Genomic DNA, 14,066 nt, shown 5'->3' on the forward strand with positions numbered 1-14,066 from the left:
TGAAAACAACTCCTGCATGCATTCTACTTTTAACAACCATGAGCTGAAAGACTTGACGGTAAATGTCACATTTACGTACAGGTCACATTTGGCTTCCAAGTTCACGTGGCTATAAAAATTAATGAAGATTTGGCAAAACTCAGAACACTTTCTCAATGGCCTGGCGTGTGGGTAAACATCTGAATGTGTCTACGCTTTCGACCAAACCTTTCTATAGTGCGTAATTTTAGTTCCTGGATGGTTTCAAAGATCGTAATAACCTACACACTGAAATCAGAGGCCGTCTAGCTCTCCCAGAAAACGACAAGGATGTCCACTAAAGTACTGGTAAGAACGGCTTGCTCCAGGGGCTAGTTCAGGAGGCAGAGACGGCGGCGTCACTCCAGCCTTTGCACCTTCCACGCCGGTGCTCGACCCAGCGCAGTCTACGCCGGCTCGCGCTGTCCAGCATGCGTTCTGCTTCTTTGTCATCAGATCCAGAGCTCTCTACCATATGGTGTCATTTTTGAAATGTTAATCTGAGTGGAGCTTCTGATGCCAGTTAGGTTCCCAGCTGGTCTCTATATTGGCTATTTCACAGACATTAGCCCTGTTTTGAATTAAACTAAATTAGAGAATAAAATGAGATATTGTCATGCAAAGTCAGGCAATATTTTTTGACATCTGCACCATCCCTGAGAGCCTCAGTGAGTGGTTATTTCGAAATCTAAACTGAGAAGGAAAGAGTATATAAACAATTAAGTCAGGGCCAGATGACATATCGACGCGGCATCTTAGGAGATTGACAACAGCAACAACGGTAATAATGACGATGTTACGTGAACGAAAGAGCTGCATCCACATTCCATCTCCGTTTGGGCCAGAAATCCGGAGGAAGAGAGCTTTGACTAAGACACTGACAGACCCAAATCTCCAGTTTTTCCTGGTTAAGGAAAGAGCCATTAAGATGCATGTGGGTCAGAAATGCTTTTTATTTTCCTGTCATTTCAAGGGGCACTATTTGAAAGCAGAGAGATGAATCAAAGGAGTTAGCCCTGCCTTGTCTGGCTAACGATCACACGGGGACGGGTGGGACTGACGTAGACCGTCCTTGCCCTGGGAATCCGTGTCTGTCTACGGCAGGTGTGTGTGTGTGTCGGCGTGCGTGCATGTGTGCCCCTGTGTGTTCATGCGCACGGTCATATGAACGGTTCCTTGCCGAAAAATCCAAAACAAAATTCATTTCTGTAACTTACCCTGGGAGTGCGCCTTGAACAGACGAGACCTGAAACCCCGAAGTCCCCACCGTCCCTCACTTCTGCGTAGCAGCAGACCCTAGCTCCCTCCCGAATCCCCGGACCTGGGAAAGGCTGTGCTGGGGAGAGAATGTGGGTCCAGCACGTACCTGGGGGTGGGGGGTGTGTGGTTTTCAACAGCGCAAGGGGAGATCTGCCCAGAGAGAGAGAACGGCTCTCACACCGTGGGGAAGACCTGAGGTAGGGGCACAGGGGCAGGAATTCGGATGTGCCTCTAAGAGGACTATTTGTGGAGCCTCTGCCTCGTGGAGGCTTCCCCTTTGAATGTCTCCTTTGGACGTTACTCATGCCTTTCCACGTAAATTCCCGCTAATGGGACCCCAACACTTTAGCGACATCTAGTTCACCCTTTGAGCTGGGTGCCGTCCTGGTGCAAGAAGTAAGAGTAGCAGAAGCCATGGGGCGTCTCCTCCTCCCTCCCCACCCTGCCCAAAGCCTTGCCTCATCAAGCTGGCCCACCGTCCTGAGTTCTAGGGCCCAAGCTGAAGAGAAGCAGTCAGAGGACTGTTAGGGCTCCATGTCTGCATCCCCCCAAACTCCTATGTTGAAGTCTGAACCCCCAAAGTAATGCTATAGGAGGTGGGGCCTGTGGGAGGGGATGAGATGCATCAGGCTGATGGAGCGGGGCCCTCATGTGGGGAGTAGGGCCCTGGTAGGACAGGAAGACGCGGAAGACGCCTCCTATCTCTGTCCCCACGTCCTTCCACACATGCGCACCTGGGAAAGCTACATGAGCACACGGTGGAGCGAGAACTGTGGGAGCAGGCGGGGAGCCCCCAGAAGGGAGTGTCTCAGCGCCCGGGCCTGGGCCTCCCGCCTCCCGAACGGTGAGGCACGTGGGCCCTGATTCCAACCACGGCCTGGGCGTCCCGGCGGCCCCAGCCAGCTGAGAGGGGCTGCCCCGGGAAGGAGCGCGGGACAAGCCGAATCCCGCCCTCACACGTAGCAGACAGACCCTCCCTCTCCTCGTGACACGCAGGGACAGCGAGTCTGGGAGCCTGCAGAGCCGCGGGGAGCAGCCGGCCCCTGCCGAGCACCCTGCAGGGCTGGGAGGCGCGGGCAGGCCCCACCTGGCCCGGTCCACTCACCGGCCCACGATCGGAGACGGACAGCGGCAAATCCTAGATGTGAGCACAACAGGCGCCCAGCCCCGCTCTGCGCCTCTCGACTGATGGCCACGAGGCTCTGGCGGCCACCGCCCATGTGCCACCCCGGCCAGGAGGCCCCAGCGATGAGAGCAGGCCCGGCACCATCCTTGCATCATCCCCTCACGGCCGGTGTCCCTCGGGCGGCACGATGAGCAGTAGGACTTTTGCTTTTTCTTTTCTTTTTTTAATTATTTTTTAAAGATTTTATTTATTTATTGAGACAGTGAGAGAGAGAGAGAGAGAGAGAGAGGCAGAGGGGGCAGCAGGCTCCATGCAGAGAGCCCAACGAGGGACTCGATCCCGGGTCTCCAGGATCACTCCCTGGGCTGAAGGTGGCACCAAACTGCTGAGCCACCTGGGCTGCCCCAGTATTGCTTTTTCAAGACCCATTTTGGGGCCTCCCCCTCTGGAAGAATGGGGTGCCCTTCTACTGTGGTCAGGCCGAGACGGACCTTGGTCAAGGGAGTGCAAGTGGAAGTGGCAGGTGCGTCTTCCCGGTGGCACCTGCTTTCCTTGGGCTGAGCGGCTAAGGCTCCCCCGTCCTGGCCTCAGGCTGAAGGGGACACCAAGTAGGGCCTGGGCCACGCACGGCGCATGAAGCAGCCAGCAAGGGTGGCGGGCAGGGCCTGACACATCAGGTCCGTCATTCCTGCAGCATCCACGGGCCCGGCCTGGAGACCCACAGAGATACCTGGCATTTCCGAGAACGCCCCATTTTGCTTTTATGGCCAAGGCTGCCCAACCTGCGGTGGACATCTGTCACCGCGTGGAGAGTCTGGGTTGAATCTTGGGGGTGTTACTGACACCTAGTGGGGAGAAGCCAGGGGCGCCGCTCCTCATCCTTCACAACAAAGACTCCTCCAGCCCAAATGTTAATAGTGCCGAGGTAGAAACCCTGGTCCATCCTAACAACTAAAACGATTCCACTTCTTGGTGTCTCAATTAGGAGTGATTTATTTTCAAGTAACAGAGCGCCCGAGTAAGAATACCTCAAACAAAAGAGTTCATTTTGTTTTATTTTGGTTTTTTTTTTTTCTACCCAACAAAAGTCCAATAGTAAGAAGAAGTCCAAGAATGTCAATGTTCTTGGTGTGTGAACTCATCAACCCTTGGCCACGAGAAAACTGCTGCTCCGTCAGCCATGCATGCACAGCAACAGTCCCAACAAGACGGAGCAGAGGCGCAAAGGCCTGAGCCAACTACGTTTTTTCCATTTTATCAGGAGAGCAAAACTTTTTCAAACGCCCCTCAGAAGGACCCCCCCCCCATATTTCTCAGTGGCCCACACTTTTCCACTTCATATCCCCAGTAGCCAAGGAAGGTAGGAATGTGCATATTTAGCTCTCCCTGTTTTGTTTTGTTTTTTTTAAGATTTTATTTATTTATTTGACAGGGGGATAGAGCCAGAAAGCCCAAGCGGGGGAACAGCAGAGGGAGAGGGCAGTGGGGAGCCCGATGCGGGGCTGGATCCAGGATCCAACGGGCCAGAGGCAGACACCTACCTGACTGAGGCACCCAGGTGCCCCATCTTTCACAGTTTCCAAAGAAGACAAAATAAGAGGAAGGGCCTGGGAATAGTGTTTAGACAGCAATTCCAAGTGTCTGCCTTCCCCGGGCTTGGGCGATACACCAATTATCACTAACTTGGACCATTGGTGACAAAGGGGGAGGAGGACACACAAGATGGTTTCGAGACCCGCGGCCTAAGTTCCACACACAGTTTGTCCCTTTCATACCTTCTAGTGATTCATCGTCCTGTGTCAAGCTCGTGCCCAAGCCCAAGTAGCTTTCTTGTGGGCTTTACAGCTTTCCAGGTTCACCCTGGGAGGCTACAGAACTGTACGAAGAAGAACGAGTGTTCCTAACATGACCTAGTGTGGACTCTGGGGCACTGAGGAAACGGACCAGCTGGTTAGACTGGGAGATTGGAAGAAAGATAAGAACAGTGACCTCTGCCTTGGAAAGTCCTAAATTATTGGCAATGGCCCCGTCTTTCATCCCTCTCGCGGCACACCTACATCGGGCTCGTAGGTTCTCCTAAGAGTTATACAACCTATGACTCAGATAATAGGGGCACTATGTGCCTGGGAGGACTCCTAATGGAAAATTCATCCGTATGGAAATGCAATCCCAAAGCATCAAGGAGCACAGACCACGCATTTTGATAACCTTACTTCATTCAGTGAATCAGCAAAAGCGTGTGTCACAGTAAATTAAAAATGACTAAACACTAGCCTTTTCCTGCCCATTTTAAGTAACATTCCTTAATGACCTTAAATGAAACAGAAAATTAAAAATCTGTGAGATGAAGAAAAGGGCAAATTGAAATACTCAGATATGGTACGAAGGCAGCAAGAAGTTAATAATCATTTCTATGTGTAGTGCACTGATGGAAAAAGTGAGTCGTTATACCTTTACACTGTCACAATGGGAATGCTATTTTTAAGGTTATTTTTCATTCAAAGGCAGAACCCAAGTGATAAATAAGAAAGGTCATATATAGAAAAGAAATGACTCCGTGTGGGGCTGGGTCAGAACTTGATACATCAGCAGGGTACGTAAGTTCTCCCAAATTCGACAACTCCAATGATGCCTCACGCGTGTACGGTCGCCTTAAATGCCGGCGCATAAATGAATGGGGAGCTGTAAGCTGCCCACGGTCAACGAAAGAGATCGTATTTAGATCTCAGAATAAATTTACCCATATCAAAACTGACCTACTAACATGAAAACACTGCAACACCAGAACGCTGTTCTTTAGGCATCTTTAGGCTAGGACACCACTTGGGTAGCGTAAATGAAAGCAGCAGGACTCTGGGGTGAGAAAATGTGGTTCGGTGCTCGCCTCCACCACTTCTTCTTAGGACACACTGGGCAGGCTTTTAGAGCTCTCTGAGCCTCAGTTTCCATTCTAATATGCTCTACGTACCCGGCTTGCAAATTAGTTACTGGCCATGGACCACCCACCACGGGGACTCTCCACAAGGCTGCTGACACCTTCTCACAACACAAGCTGGCTTCCTCCAGAGCAATACACTTGAGATGGACTTTTAAATGATAACATTCTAAAATTATTAAGAACGGGTCAGTCAAGTTTCATTATACGACTAGGAATGTAGACTTGGCGGCGGGCTGATCAGCCAGTCTGTAAGTGTAGGTGTCTGTACTTACATGTTTTTAAATTAACTTTCAGAGTATACATGTCCATGGTCTCAAATACCAGATAGGACCGTCGGATTTGTAGGAAAAAGTGTCAGTAACATAGCCTGATCCTGTACTTCTCAGAAACAACCACGATCAACTCTTTTAGCATTTCAACTGGATTTTTTATATAAATAACATACGTGAACTTCTATCTCTTTTTTTAAAGGGTTTATTTGTTTGAGAGAGAGAGAGAAAGAGAGAGCAAGAGAGTACAAGCAGCGGGAGCAGCAGAGGGAGAGGGAGAAGCAGACTTCCCGCTGAGTTGGGAGCCCAATGCTGGGGGCTCCATCCCAGGACCCTGAGATCATGACCCGAGTCGAAGGCAGACACTTAATCAACTGAGCCAGCCACCTGCCCCTGAACTTCTATTTCTTAAATTTACAATCTTGGACGTAATTTATTGGCTCCCTAAAATTAACGGTCAAGTTTTAGTTCTGTTATACCATATCTACCCCTTCCCCAATTCCCAAAAGAATATAATTTAAGGTAAAATCAGTATTTAATAGGCATATAATAATAGTAATGTAAGTCTGGGTCTCAGTTAAGCTATTATGTAATTTTAATGACATTAGGCATGTTATCTGAGAAGCAGACTAAAAGCTACAAAGATTTATCAATATTATGTGATAATAGAGAAATTAATCAGTTGGTCCAATGATCAGTATGAAATCAGGTTGAAATGTCTCCTTATTTTACACTCAGCAAAGTAGTTTGCTTATTTTTAACTGCAGTAAAATATACATAACAAAATTTATCATCTTAACCGTTTTTAAGTGAATAATTCAAGGACATCAAGTACATTTACACTGATGTGCAGCCATCACCACCATCCGTCTCTGAATTTTTTTCATCTTTCCCAACTGAAACTCTGTACCCACTAAACAGTAACGTCCATTATGTCTTCCCTCCAGCCCCTAGAAATCACCGTTCTACTTTCCGTCTCTAAGAAATTTGACTATTTTAGGTACTTCATACAAATAGAATCATAGTATTTGTCTTTTTGTGACTGGCTTATGTCATCTAACACGTCTTCAGGGTTCACCCATGGTATAGGATGTATCTGCATCTTCTTCCTTTTTAAGGATGAATGACATTAAGTTGTATATATAGATACACACACACAACATTATATAAACGTGTATGTGTATGTATAACAACAATGGATATTGCTTACCCGTTCATCCGTAGCAAACACTTGGGTCGCTTCCACCGTTGGGCTCTTGTGGATATGCTACTCTAAATATAAGTGGACAAATATCTCTTTTGAGTTCCTGCTCTCCATTCTTTTGGGCATATATGCAAAAGCATAACTGATGGATCTTATGGTCAGTCGTCGTTTACTTTTTTGAGGAACTGCCATATTGTTTTCCAACATGGTCGTACCATTTTACATTTCCACCAACCATATACAAGGGTTCCAATTTCTCCATATTGTCACCAACACTTGTTCCTTTGTTTTGTTTTCTTTTGTTTTTCATAATAGCCATCCTAACACATGTGAATGGATAGCTCATTGTAGTTTTGATTTGCATTTTCCTAATGATTTGTGATGCTGCGCATCTTTTCGTGTGCTTATTGGCCATTTATATATCTTCTTTTGGAGAAATGTCTATTCAAGCCTTTTGCCTATTTTTTTTTAAGATTTTATTCGTTTATTCATGAGAGACACAGAGAGAGAAGCAGGCTACCTGGGTGGAGTCTGATGTGGGACTCGATCCCAGGACCCCGGGATCACGCCCTGAGCCAAAGGAAGACACTCAACCACTGAGCCACCCAGGTGCCTTCTTTTGCCTATTTTTTAATCAGGTTGCTTTTTGTTTCTTGTTGAGTTGTAGCAGTTCTTTAGATATTCTGAATATTAATCCCTTTCCAGATCTAGTATTTGCAAATATTTCCTCCACTCTCTAGGTTGCCTTTCACTCTATTGGTGGTGTCTTTTTTTGCACAAAAGCTTCTCATTTTGATGTAGTTCCATCTATCTATTTTTGTTGTGTTTTTAGGATGTGATTACATTGAAGAAATCATTACCAAATTTAATGTCATGAAGCTTTTTCCCAATGTTTTCATCGAAGAATTTAATAATTTTAGGTCTTTATTTAGATCATCAATCCATTTTGAATTAATATTTTTTATGGTTCAAGGTAAAAGTCTAACTTCATTTTTTTGGATGTGAATATACAGTTTTTCCACCACCATTTGTTGGAAAGACTGTCCTCTTTCCATTGAATAGTCTTGACATCCTTGTCAAAAATCATATGGCCACATATATGTAAAGTTTATTTCTGGGCATGTATTATGTAATTTTTGTACAATTTCTTCCCTTGGATTTAATAATGACCTCACTCTTATTTGCTTTATTATCTCTGTAATTATCATTAATTCACACCCAATTGTCCCAAGACATAAAATTACTCTCATTATAGTTTTTAAAAATCTGGCAATATATCAGTTTCATATATTTTCTTGATTGTTTTTTGGGAGTCATTGCTTTTAGAGCCCTCTACCTTCCTTCTTCTCTCTGTGGGCTGGAAATTTCCCCTTACTATCATTCTAGAAATCCTCATTGCTTCTTCTTGTGATAGGTTCCTCATTCCCATGATTCCACAGACTCCTCTTTAGTTTACTTGCTTGCAGTGGCAAAACACATCATTCATTAGCTTTCTGAAAATATGTATTTGGTCTCCATGCTATAGTTTTAATATAACTAAATAAATATATTACCTTGGAATTTTGAAAGCTTGGCTCCACTGTCTTCTAGCCTTCAATGTAACTGTTGCAAAGTCTCCTTTTAAGAAAATAGGACACCACTAAGGAATTTTAGATGGGGAATTTCATGGCCATATCTTTTTTTTTTTTTTCAAAGAGAGAGAGCATTCATGAGAGTGGGATGGAGGGGTGGATGGGGGAGAGGGAGAGGGAGAACCTTAAACATGCTCCACAGCCAGTGTGGAGCCCAACATGGGGCTTGAACTCACAACCCTGAGATTATGACCTGAGCTGAAGCCAAGAGTCAGACGCTTAACTGACTGAGCCACCCAGGTATCCCACATTCCCATATCTGTTTAAAAGAGATCATGTTGACTGCTGTGCAAAGAATGAATTTTTGGTACAGAAATCAGTAGGGAAACTAGGAGAAGTCCAAAGAAGAGATAACAAAATCTGAACTAAGGCAGAAACCATAGAAATGAGAAAAAAAGAGAATCCAAGAAATATTTAGGAGGCAATACAATATGAGCAGGATTCTTGGTAGGGTCTAGGATGATTCTCAATGTCTTGGCAAAAACAAATAAAGCTCCTAAATTTTGAATATTTATATATATATAAATGAAATATATATATATATATGAAACTTGTATATATATTTGAATTTGTTTATATATATATGTTTGTTTATATATATTTGTTTATATATATGAAACTTGTATATATATTTGAATTTGTTTATTGAATACATACATAATATAAACTATTATATATATTTGAATGTATATATATTCATTCATTGTTCATATGTATATATATATATATATTCATTCATTCATACATTCATTGAATGTATATATGTTGAAGATATATATACTGAATTTATATATATTCAAAAATAGTCTTAGCTCCCTGTGAGATGATAAATGCCTCATCTCTGGAAATATTCAAGTAAAGATCACAGGAGAATTTTTTATCTCTTTAGATTATGAATTGTTTGAGAATTAGGTGGAAGCAAAGCTACACGCATGTATACACATGCATAAACACACACACACATATTTTCATGTATATTTTAACCTTTAAGTCAACCAGGTCAAGGGACACCCGGGTGGCTCAACCATACAGGGTCTGCCTTTGCCCCAGGGCGTGATTCCGGAGTCCCTGGATAGAGTCTCACATTGGGTTCCCTGCAGGGAGCCTGCTTCTCCCTCTGCCTGTGTCTCTGCCTCTCTCTCTCTCTGTGTGTTTCTCATGAATAAATAAATAAATAAATCTTTAAAAAGAAAAAAAAAGGTCAACCCATTCAAGACAAGATGAATTCATTGATCTTTTGCAGGGTATAAAGAGGATTCCTACATGGACTACGAGGTAAGATCAATGACCTCTAATTATCTTCTAACTTTTTTCCCATCATCCTAATTCTATAAATAATAGAGTACTATCTATCTATTAGCTGTGTTGTGTCCCAGCACCAAAAAAATGCATTGCCAATCTCATCTCACCATGTTGCCATTAATTACTTACATAGATTGACCTGCTTGAGGTTAAGGTGTGCTTCACTCATCTTGATACCCCTGCCACAGAGCATAGGTTTACTACAAATATTGTGAAATCGTGGCATAGGGAAACCACAGTAGTATAACCTATGTGCCTCTAGCAACACCGTTTGTTCTTTCTCTTCCCTTCACTGACCACCACCACAGCTGTTACTCACTAGGATTGTTATGTACCCAAGCTCTAAAACTGAATCTGTGTCCTAAATGATTCAGTGTGCCTAGGGACTCCAGGACAGACCACTGAGGAGTCATGTGGAATCCGTTTTAGATTTTGAAAGAACTTTTGACGCCTCCAGTATATTTTCCCCAACAATAGCAACCAAAAAGAAAGAGAGAGAGACATTTTAATTCTCTGCATGCTGCTGAGAACGAGACATTGTGGTGAATAGAAAGGCACTAGACTGGAATTTGGGGATTAACATCCAGCTATTAACCTATTCTGAGTCCTATGATTAACTCCCTTTCTCTCCCTGGGCTTCAGTTTTTTTCATCTGTAAATAAAAAGATTTGATTGAACTCTAGTAGTGAATAGGCTTTATTTGGGGTCAGATCTGATTGGTTGGTCATAACCGTGTGACACACTGTTGGCAGAGAATTATACATCTGGGTCTGCACTCAGGACTGAACAGCACCCTGTCTGAGTAGCAATGTCTGCTATGGAAGGGGAAGCACATGTGCTAGTAAGATGCCAGCCCTAGATGGATGATCACTAAAGGTCCCGTCAGCTTTCAGGTACAGTGACTAACATGCCTTATTTTTCAGACCATTGGCCTTTTTTGTTGCTCTAAAATGTCTCTAAATTGTCCATGTCCCCTTTAAATAGAAGAGACTAAAGTTGGATAAAGATCTCTTGAAAAATTTATCAGATTATCTCACAGTTCCTAAATTCTACTTACACACCATAATATTTGCTTCTTTAATTATGAAGATGAAGTGCCAACACATGATACAGGGAATAAATGATACTGGTAACAACAAATTTCCAATGATAAGGAAATATGCAAAATAAAATAACTCAACATATTGTATTAGTTTCTTAGGAATGCTGTGACAAATTACCACAAACTGGGTGGCGAAAACAACAGAAATTTATTCTCCCTCAGATCTGGAGGCTACAAGTCTGAAATCCAGGATCATGTTCTGAGGGCTATAGGGAAGGGAGGATCCCTCCTTACCTCGCTGGCAATCCTTGACATTCATTGGCTTACAGGTGTTATCACTCCAATCTCTGCTTCCCTAATCACATGGCCTTCATCTCTGTGTCTCCAAATCTCTCTTACAAGAAAACCAGTCATCGGATTTAGGGCCCATCCTGATCCAATGTGACAACTTCAAAGACCCTATTTCCAAATAAGATCACCTTTACGTGGGCCAAGCGTTAGGACTTCAACCTAACCTTTTTGAAGGACACAATTCAATCCACAACTTATAGCAACATCTACTCTTGCCAAAAATAATAAAGCTACTAAATCGTGACAAACATTCACCTATTTTGCATATTTTTAGAGAGAGAGAGAGAGGCAGAGACTCAGGCAGAGGGAGAAGCAGGCTCCATGCAGGGAGCCTGATGTGGGATTCAATCCCGGGACTCCGGGATCACGCCCTGGGCCAAAGGCAGATGCTCAGCCACTGAGCCCCCCCTGTCATCCCAGTATGTTGCATATCTTAATGATGAAGATTTACCATTATGTATTTGCAATAGTATTCATAATTCATTATTGAATAAAAATATCAAACTATAGTATAGTAGGATCATATTTATAGGCTATTATTTAAAAGGTCTTTATACATATATTCATTGAAAGACATTTGGATATAGCCAATGTCATTTTTACAAGAAAAATAAAGCTTTAAATGTATAAGCTGGCCATAACTAATAATAACACCAACAATAAAAATCTTACATTGTGTACAATGCTTTTACACTTTTCCAAATAATAAAAATTAAGTAAAAATTAGAACACCATCTTAGAAGACATGTTTTTTTAAATATTGGTAACAAATAAAGGTGTTCTTTTTATATATAGTTTTTACCCTTCTAAAACGTTTGGCTTATCAATGATCAAAGATGAAAAGAGTCTTACCTTCTTCCTCATAAAGGAAGAAATTCCTTCAGTGAAATCCAAAGTAACGTTATTCAATAGGTCCCTTTGTGTCTCTTAATATTATGTGAAAGACTGTCCCTATCATGTTATTGCTAACTAGATTGTGACGAGAACAGAGATGACTTCAGGTATTCAGCCTTAAATGAACCTACCATAGTGAAATCAGAAAAGCAGTGCAAAGAAAAAAGCTAAAACAAACATGAGCCTGGGGGCTGAACAGAGACCCAAGCATGCCCTATTGGGCAAATCTGCAGGGACATCCTTGGCTGAGAACTGAAACCCGTGGTCAGTGGGGCATGCAGCTTCACTACTTCCACCTGTCTTTCAGTGTGTCATTATTGCAAATTAAATAATTCAGGAGAAAGCTAAAACATTTGCTGCACTGACTGCAGGACCTCTTGACTCCAACATGTGACATACTTAATTGAGTTCTCTTCCACTAAAAGTCAGAATGTCGTGGAGTTCAAACCTAACTTTCTCAGACTTTCTCTGCCCCATTTAAGAAGGATGAGTGTATAGAATCTGACATAGTTGACTTTTTAACTGCAAAGGAAGGAAGTTCCTTTAAGCCTAAGAAAGCAAAACCACCTAACCATCTGGTATTGCACAGCTGTGGAAATACCGCACGTCTAATTATTTATGGAGGTACCTATGATTTGATCCTGGCATATCCCAAAAGACTTTGAAAAGGCAGAGTTTCATGGGGGCTTCAGATCAATAGCTTCTAAACTGTTATTTTGGTCCAAGATTTTTCTCATCAGAATGAAGAATGGAAAATCCTGTTTTCATTAAAGAAACACAGAAATGTCATCCCAGTTAACGTAGAGGCATGAGGGACGGCATGCCGAGACAGTGCCGTACAAAAAGTAATCGTCAGTCAAATCTTGGCCTTTCAATTCCACCAATCGGAACAAGTGAGAGAAATATATTTAACAACAAATGGAGCATCAAACACCCAGCTATTTGTCACCTTATGCTCTCTACAGGTTGACTACTAAGAAATAATGCAGCCTTTTAAATAAAATCATAAAAATACACAATTCTAGAGTTTAATACTTGAAAGAGATTTCTCGCCTCCTGAAAGGGCAGATTAGAGTTTTCTTTTTGTTTATCCTTGTTTTTTCTTTTTCTTTTTTGCCAGAAAAATCTTCCTTCAGAAAACAAATGGAAAGCTAGAAAGATATATTTTAAATATAATGTTTAAAGCATCAGAAGGTCTCAAAAACAGTGGTATTTTGAAAAGCTGATTCCATAGAGAAAAGGAATACGGAGAAAATAAGCTCCACAGTGGATATGTTGCTTTTGACCTGAAAGCTTTTGTCAACTTACCAGTGGCAGCTTAACGGCTAAAAGGCTGAGCAGAAGCCTGTGTCTGAGAGGATGAGAAGGTGAATAGGACTTTCCACCACCTTAAGTGGCCAAGGAAGACATAAACTGGAGCTCCGAGTATACTAAGGAAAAGGAGTCTTGATAATTCATGAAGACTTTCAGTTAGGACCCTGAAACGCTGGTGTGAATCTGAAGACACAGGGGCCAGTCGGACAGACAGTGAACACTCAACCCTCACTAATACTGCAGCCCAGCTTTGAACCAGCAGGTCCTGGCTAGATTAAGGCAGCATTCCCCTACCCTAACTGTTTTGAAACATAAGTGACTCTTCTCTAAAAAAACAATAGTAAAAAATAATAAAAAGATCAAAATCATTCAGAACCAAATCTTTCATATCTGACGTCTGGCATTAAATCCAAATTTACGGCGAAACAAAATCTTGACCAAAATTAAGGGAATAACAGACAATATAAACAGAACCTCAGAAAATTTACTGGGGTTATTAGACATGAATTTCTTAAAACTATGATTAATACCGTCAAGAAATTAGATGGCAAGTTGGATAATTTCAGCAGAGAAATGGAAATTATTAAAAAAAAGCACCAAATGACACTTTTAGGACTATCATATGGTAAGTAAAATTAAGAGCACAATCGATGGGCCTAACAGCAGATTAAATAAAGCTGATGAAAGATTCGTGAACTGTAAGGTAGGTCAGGAAAA

This window comes from Canis lupus, chromosome 19 (assembly GCF_003254725.2).
Source record: "Canis lupus dingo isolate Sandy chromosome 19, ASM325472v2, whole genome shotgun sequence".
NCBI classification, from domain to species: Eukaryota; Metazoa; Chordata; class Mammalia; order Carnivora; family Canidae; genus Canis; species Canis lupus.